The sequence below is a fragment of the Petaurus breviceps genome, unplaced genomic scaffold (assembly GCF_028583685.1).
Source record: "Petaurus breviceps papuanus isolate PSGF00001 unplaced genomic scaffold, PetGlider_PUasm1.0 138, whole genome shotgun sequence".
Classification (NCBI taxonomy): domain Eukaryota; kingdom Metazoa; phylum Chordata; class Mammalia; order Diprotodontia; family Petauridae; genus Petaurus; species Petaurus breviceps.
The window spans coordinates 25,705,206-25,713,375 of record NW_027185694.1 but is presented as its reverse complement, the minus strand read 5'-3'; the positions used below and the strand labels follow the sequence as shown (position 1 = coordinate 25,713,375).

At 41.0% G+C, this 8,170-nt stretch overlaps 1 pseudogene; it reads right to left on the bottom strand.

The window, feature by feature from the left end:
* Nucleotides 1–2,810: 2,810 nt before the first annotated feature.
* On the bottom strand, nt 2,811–6,140 carry LOC138144285 (proteasome subunit beta type-2 pseudogene; annotated as a pseudogene).
* Between the last annotated feature and the right edge of the window lie 2,030 nt (nt 6,141–8,170).

Here is an 8,170-nt window from a genome sequence, read left to right as displayed (position 1 = left end):
AATTATTTTTATGGTCCCCTCTCTTGTCCTTCCCACTCTCTCTCTTCTCTTACAGATTGGGGGATGGGGTTTATCTTATCCTCCAGTCCCAGTCTGTTCAAGGAATTAGAGGAAGTGTTCAAAAAAGACTCAGACAGGTTAGTTATACATAAAGCAAAAGGCTTTTATTTTATAAAGCATTTTACCTCACACAGGGAAGGCTTTAAAAAGTATTTATTAAGCACTTATTATGGGATAGGTACTGGGCTAAGTGCTGGCCATATAAAGAAAGTAAAAAAAAGAGAGAGACCACCTGAATTCTTGCTTTCAAAGAACTCACATTCTAATAGGGGAGATATCATGCCAAGAATTAGAAACAGCAATGTGCATACCCTAAGTATGGCGGTGTAAATGGAAGACAATTTCAGAGGAAAGGCATGGAGGGGTAGGAATAACTAGAAAAGGGTTTCTGAAAAAAATAACATTTGAAGGAAGCTGAGGAAACTTGGAGGTAGAGGCATAGAGACAGAATATTCCAGGTGAAATCCATGGAAGGGGAAGAGAGTGTGAAGGGGCACCAGCTATGTGGCAAGCACAAGGTTAAATGCTTTACAAAGCATTTAGATTTTTGAAAGCATAGATCTCATTTGATCTGCTGGAGATAGGAGATGGAGTGTGGTCTAGAGGAACTACAGAGGGTGATTGGATCACAGAGTGATTAGATAGGAGAAAGGTGTAAGAAGACTTGGGAGGTAGGAAGAGGCCAGGTTATGAAGGGTTTTAAATGCCAAACAGAAGAGTTTACCTTTGATCCTAGAGGTAATAAGGAGTCACTGTCATTTATTGAGTAAGAAATGATATGGGCTGAGCCAAGATGGCAGAATGGGAGCAGGAACTTTCTGGAGTTCCTGCACCAACGACCTCCAATACCTATTAAAAAATGGCTCTGAACAAATAGAGCTACAGAACCCATAAGGTGACAGAGAGAAACAAACTTCCCTTTGAAGGCAGCCTGGCAGGCCAATAGGAAGGGTCTATCACACCAAGCTGGAAGCCTTGCACAGTCCCACACGAGTGGCCCAGACCAGTGACACAGACAAGCCATAACAGACTTCAGGAGAGTGAATCACCAGCAGCTGTGGTTGTTTCCAGACTTCTCAACCAATAAACACCAAAGAGAAAATAAAAGGTCAGTAGGGAACTCTGTTGGAACTGAGGGAGAGAAGAGCACGGTCCAACCCCCGCCCCCAGGGCAAGAGGTGCCCAGTCGTGCTGCAGCTGCTACTGCATGGCTGCCTCTGGAGCTCCTGGCCTGCAGATAGTAGGGGGACCGAGCGACCATCCAGAGGGTAAATGATCTTGCTTTGACCTGCTTGGATCTGGGTCTCAGTCTTGGGTGGTACTCCTGGAGTGAAGAATCAGTGGGCCAGAGCTTGTGGTGGCTGTAGAGAGGGTGCCCTCCTCACAGTTCTGATGACTGAGAAAATCCCAGAAATTTGGGACACAGCTGTCTCCACTCTGGAAGCAGAGTTCTACAATTGCAAAGAGCTCAAAAGTCAAGTCACCGGATGGCAAGATGAACAAACAAAGGAAGCACAATCAGAAAATTATTATTATCCTTTTTGGGGGGACCAAGAGGATCAAAACATACAACCGGAAGAAGACAACAAAGTTAAAATTCCTGCATGAAAAGCTTCCAAGAAAAATGTGACCTGCTCACAGGCCATAGAAGAGCTCAAGAAGGATTTTTGAAAATAAAGTAAGAAATGGTGGAAAAATTGGGAAGAGAACTGAGAATGATACAAGAAAATCATGAAAAGAGAGTCAACAGCCTGGCTAAAGAAAATAATAACTTAAAAATAGACTAACTCAAATGGCAAAAGATGCCCAAAAAGCCAATGAGGAGAAAAATGCCTTAAAAAGTCAAATTGCCCATATGGAAAAAAGAATTTCAAAAACTCACTGAAGAGAATAATTTCTTCAAAATTAGATTACAGTAAATTGAAAATAATGACTTTATAAGAAATAAAGATATTATTAAACAGATCCAAACAAATGGAAAAATAGAAGGCAATGTGAAAAAACTCATTGGAAAAACCACTGACCACTGACCTGGAAAATAGATACAGGAGAGATAATTTTAAAATTACTGGACTACCTGAAAGCCATCATTAAGAAAAGAGCCTAGATTATAGAGCTAGAAAAAAATAGTAACAAAATTCATTTGGGAGAACAAAACATCCAGAATATCAAGGGAATTAATGAAAACAAATGGTAGGGAAGGTGGACTACCATAATACCAGATTTTAATCTGTATTATAAAGCAGCAGTCATCAAAACAACTTGGTACTGACTGAGGAATAGAGTAGTGGATCAATGGAATAGATTGGGCACACAAGACTCATCAGTCAATGACTATAATAATCTACTGTTTGATAAACCCAAAGACCCCAATTTTGGGGATAAGAACTCACTATTTCACAAAAACTGTTGGGAAAACTGGAATATAGTATGGCAGAAACTGGTCATAGACCATTATCTAACACCATATACCAAAATCAAGTCTAAATAGATGCATGATCTAGGTATAAAGGCTGATACTGTAATCAATCTAGGAGAGCAAGGAATAGTTCACCTGTCAGATTTATGGAGAGGGGAAGACTTTATGACCAAACAAGAACTAGAGAGCATTATAAAATGCAAAATGGATAATTTTGATTCCATTAAATTGAAAAGCTTCTGTATAAACAAAGCCAATGTAACCAAGATTAAGAGGGAAGTGGAAAATTGGGAAAGAATTTTTACAACCAATGTCTCTGATAGATGCCTCATTTCTTTTTTTTTTTTTGTCAATATCCAGCTTTATTGGGATCTAGTTCTCTGAATTTCAGAAGTGTAGAAAATGATAGTAAAGGAGCCAGTCACAAAAAGTTAAGCCGGCCAGTGGGGTCAGTTGGGGGTCAGTGGTAGGTTAGGTCTTCTTGGAAGGGAGGATGGTGTCCAGCTCATAGATGCTGTCTTTGTCAAAGATCCAAATGCTGAAGGATGGTAGGTTCGGGATGAAGGCTTCTGGAGCTCCTCCAGACATTTCTTCAGGAGCCCTACGGCCTCCTCACGCGTGATACTTGGTTTGCAGTAACGATCTAGGATGCTGAGGGTCAAGAAGGCACCATTCCCATGGACTGCGAATGGAGCTTTGGCCAGGGCTGCCAGGTAGTCCATAGAGTACAGTGCGGGTCCTTCAGGCTCATCGTAGCCGGCCAGCAGGAGGTTGGCGCGGTATGGGGTCCAACTGCGGAGGTAGTCAGTCAGATTTCGACGCATGAAGTTAGCTGCTGCTGTGGGAGACAATTCATATCCATTGCGCATCTTGTACAGCTGTACATTTTTCTGAATATATTCAGAAAACTGCACCGTGTCTCCAGCCTCTCCAACACACAGAAGTAAGATCTTCTCACCCATCTTGAATATCTTGTCATGATCGTCCTTCATCTGAACAATGCTGCTGGCGGCCACACGGTCCGAGGCCACCAAGATGTAGTGGGGCCCCTGGATGCTGATAAGGTACTACTCCACGGCGGGCTGAGGGACAGGACGGGACACAGCTCAGGCCGGGTCTGCCTGCGGTTCCTTCTCACCGCCTAAAGGCCTCATTTCTAAAATATACAGAGAATTGAGTCAAGTCTATAAGAAGACAAGTTATTCCCCAATTGGTAAATAGTCAAAGGATATGAACAGGCAGTTTTCAGAGGAAGAAATAAAAGATATCTATAAGCATATGGAAAAATGCTCTGAATCACTATTGATTAGAGAAATGCAAATCAAAACATCTCTGAGGTACCACATCTCACCAGTCAGATTGGTTAAGATGACAAAACAGGAAAATAAATTCTGGAGAGGATGTGGAAAAATTGGAACATAATACATTGCTGGTGGAGTTGTGAACTGATCCAACCATTCTGGGGAGCAATTTGGAACTATGCGCAAAGGACAACCACCTCCTACAGTCATTGCTATAGTAGTAGTCTTAATAGTAGATGCTATTATTATCTTCATTTTATGGTTGAGCAAACTGAGGCAAACAGAAGTTAAGTGACCTATTCAAGGTCAAACAGCTAGTAACTGTCTGAGGTCAGATTTGAATTTGGGTCTTCCTTACTCCAGTCCCAGAATGCACCTAGTTGTTTATATTCAAGAATTTGAATGGCTGCTGTGTAAAAAGGGATTAATTTCACTCTTCTTGGCACAAGAGAGTAAAATGAACAGCAATGAATTTCAGATAACACAAATTTTGATTCCATGAGATTAAAAAAAATTACTAGCAATTAAAACAATCTGAAAGTACACTAGGTTGTTCCATGTGGTGGTGAACGCCCCTATCTCTTGAGGTCTTCAAATGAAGGCTTGTCGGGGATCTTTTAGAGGGGATTCATTTTCACATACAAGTTGTCTCTAGATAACCTGAGATGCTTTCCAGGTTATTCTGTGATGGGCTGGGTGACCTAGATTCTAATCTCATCTCTCTTGTCAATAACATTTAGTATTCTCCAGGCAGGATGCTAAGTGTTAGACATCCCAAGAAAGACAAAACAGCCTCTGTCCTCAAGGTGCTCAAACTTTAATGAGGAAGACAACATGCAAACAATTAGGTACAAGAGAGACACAGAATAAAAGGAAAGCAATAAACTCAGAAGGAAGGCCCTGGATCACAGGGGTGGGAGGAGTAGAGAGGTCTCCCAAGAAGGCAAGATTGGAGCCAAGTCTAAAAGGTAATCAGGAGGCAAAGGAAAGGAGAGGGAACATTTCAACCCCTGGGAAAGCACGCAATTAGGCGATGGTATAGTGTTTTGTGTCTGAGGTGCAGGAAGCATACAGGTGTTCCTAGATTGTAGGGTCCATGGAGAGGAATCATGACTAATGAAAATATGTTTAATAAGAATGTAGATGTAGAGCCTGTATCGGATTTCATGCCATCTTGGGGAGGGAGGTAGAGAAAATTTTAAAAATTATGGAAGTGAATGTTGAAAATTAAAAATAAATAAATTTATTTTTAAAAAAGAATAATACAACTGGAAAGATAGGAAGGAGTCAGACTGTAAATTGGGTTTTAAATGCCCAACGTAACATTTTATATGTGATGCTGAAGGTATTCACTGAGTAGGAGGATGATATCATTGATGGGTGACCCTAGAAGGTCATAGATAACCTCTGTGTCTCAGTTTCCATATCTGCCAAAAGTCTGCCCCTTTCTGACTTTGGGGGGTGTCTGAGGATGAGATGATAAAATGGACAGAAGGGGCTCTGGAAAGAATCCCAAACTATTCAAGAGAAAGGCACAATTGAGTGATCACTATTCCCAGTCATAGGAGGATATCATGACCTCAGCTGCTATGGACACAACAATTTTCCCTGAGTTTCATTAGCTCATTTTCTCCAAAAAGAATGGTGGTTAGCACATGTGTGATTCTCTACAAAGCACACTAATAGAGGAGGAACTGCAGCCTAGGTAAACTGAAACACCACATATTTGAAAACCAGCCAAATTTGTTTCTGGAATGAATTACCCAACTGACATTGGTATGGGGCTCTGGGTGATAGGACTACTTTATGGTTTGTTTCTGAAAATGACAGATTTTTTTTCCAATTTATGCTAAAAGTTATCTTATATTCCTTGAATATGTACTAACTCCTGGCAGTTGGAAGGTAATCTAGGTGTGCACCAGGTTGCAGGGAATTGGCACCAAAGAGAGTGTTGTTGAGTCATTTCAGTCCGTCTGACTCTTTGTGACCCCATTTGGATTTTTCTTGACAAAGATACTGGGGGACAGTTTACGATTTCGCTCTCCAGTTCATTTTACAGATGAGGAAACTGAGGCAAACAGAGGTTAAATGACTTGTCCAGGGTCACAGAGCTAGTAAGTGTCTGAGCCTGAATTTGAACACAGGTCTTCATGACTCTAGTCCCGGCAATCTAACCACTGCACCACCTAGCTGCCCATCAAGGAGAGTACCAGCCTACAATTACAATTTTAGTATGTGTAATCCACAAAATAAGTAACTGATAATCGATGGTATTTTGGAGGCGTGAAGAATGGTAATCATACCTGTGATTTTATTGGCATAGGCAACTCCTGATGGGAAACCTTCCTCTGCTGTTGCATAACTATACTTTTGTTTTGGGGGGGGGGGGAAGGGGAGGAGTGAATTTATAGTCTTAGTGAACTATTTGGGTTGGGCAGCTAGGTGGTACATTGGACAGGGAGCCTAGCCTGGAATCAGGCAAGTCACTTAACCCTGTTAGAAAATGGCAATCTGCTCCATTATTTTTGCTAAATGGGGTCGTGAAGAGTTGGACATGACTGAAAAACAACTGAATAACAACAAAAAAAAAATTATCTGGAGCACTGAGAAATTAAGTGATTTTTCTCAGAGTCATACAGCCAAGGTATATGAGAGTAGGACTTGAATCCAGGTGTTTCTGACTCCAAGGCCAGGTCTCTAATCATGGAGCCACACTGTATCTCATTTGGAAAGTATAAAAATATCAAATACCCAAGTCATCCAAAGAAGGAACCATATCAAACCCTGGACCCATTTTTCCCCCAACAGAACTACCTGCCCCGTGCACAAGTTTTAAGGTTGTGGCTTGTTTCTCACCCGTATGATGAGGAATTTGGGACTAGATGATGACTTCTGGCTCTTGTAGCTCATGAATTTAAATCAGATATAAGAGACCTAACCCATGAAAAGAATAATCTTCTTTTTTTAAAAGGAAGATGCTTCAATTAAACACAACAAGCATTTATTAAGTGCCTATTATGTGTTGTTGCTGTTGTTGAGTCATGTCCAACTTTCCATTACCCCACTTATGGTTTTCCTGGCAAAGATACTGGAGTGATTGTCTATTTCCTTTTCTAGCTTATTTTACAGATGAGGAAACAGGCAAACAGGGTTCTGAAACCAGATTTGAACTCAGAAAGATGAGTCTTCCTGACTTCAGGCCTGGCATATTATCTACTGTGTCATGTAACTGCCCTACTATGCCTACCATGTGCCAAGCACTATTTGAAGCACTGAGATTCAAAGACAAAGAAAAGAAGAAAAAAGAAATATTTTCTGCTCTCAGAGTGCTTACTTTCTTGGGGGAAAGGGGAGAGGAAGAATATATACAGAAAAATACAAACTAGATACAAAATAAATTCATAGTAATTTGGGGGGAAGAAAAATAACAATAAATCAAAATGGGGAGACAGGGTGAGAGAAGAAATGCCTTGTGTAGAAAGAGGCACTTGAGAAGGACCTTAGAAAGCTAGGGATGTCAATAGGCAGGGGGAGTGTCGGAGAGTATTCAGGGCTTGGGGAACTATGTGTACAAAAACACAAAGACAGAGAAGATATCCTTTATGGGGAACATATACTTAAACTGGAAAGATAGGGTGGGGACAAACTGAAAAGGGCTTGATCCCATTCCCTGGAGAGCATGTGTTTGAGGTGGTTTTTCTTGCCTCAGGCTTGGTCTAAATGGAGCCATGCACAGTCTCTCACCCCACCCCCTCATGACCCATGACCAATTACTTTCCGGAGATGGGCGCCCACAGACAAGAGCCAGGCTAACTCAGCTGAACAAGGATTTATAGCTTTGGTTTTGGCCTTATTACCAACAAATTCTGTTCAAAATGGGATGGACCATAGATTTCTTGGACAATCTAAAATTGAGATCAGGAAATTTTGCTCGGAACCCTACAACCAAATTATCACTCCTCCCTCTTCCCTTTAAAATAGAACCCCTTAAACCAGGGTAAAAATGTGTGATCGGATCCTGTACCTTCCCATTGTGAGAATACCCTGCTCTCTGGATGTCTGTATGAAAGAAAAAAAAAACACTTATCATGCTGCCAGATCAGTACATTAATTGAGTGTAGAAAAACATAAGCATTTTGCCTTTCCAGGGTAACTAATAGAGAGTCCAAGATGTATGGTGTCAAAGAGGAGAGTCCAAAAGCAGTCATTTAAAGAATGAATTGATCCAAGGAGCAGTCACAAAGCCAGTCTGGCAAGAGTACACAGCAGGAGGGGGGAAGGGGACAATATATACAAGGGGGAGGGGAGGCAATGAATAATTTAACAATAATTTAATATATAATAATAACAATAGTTTAAACAATAATTTAACAAACATTGATTAAGTGTC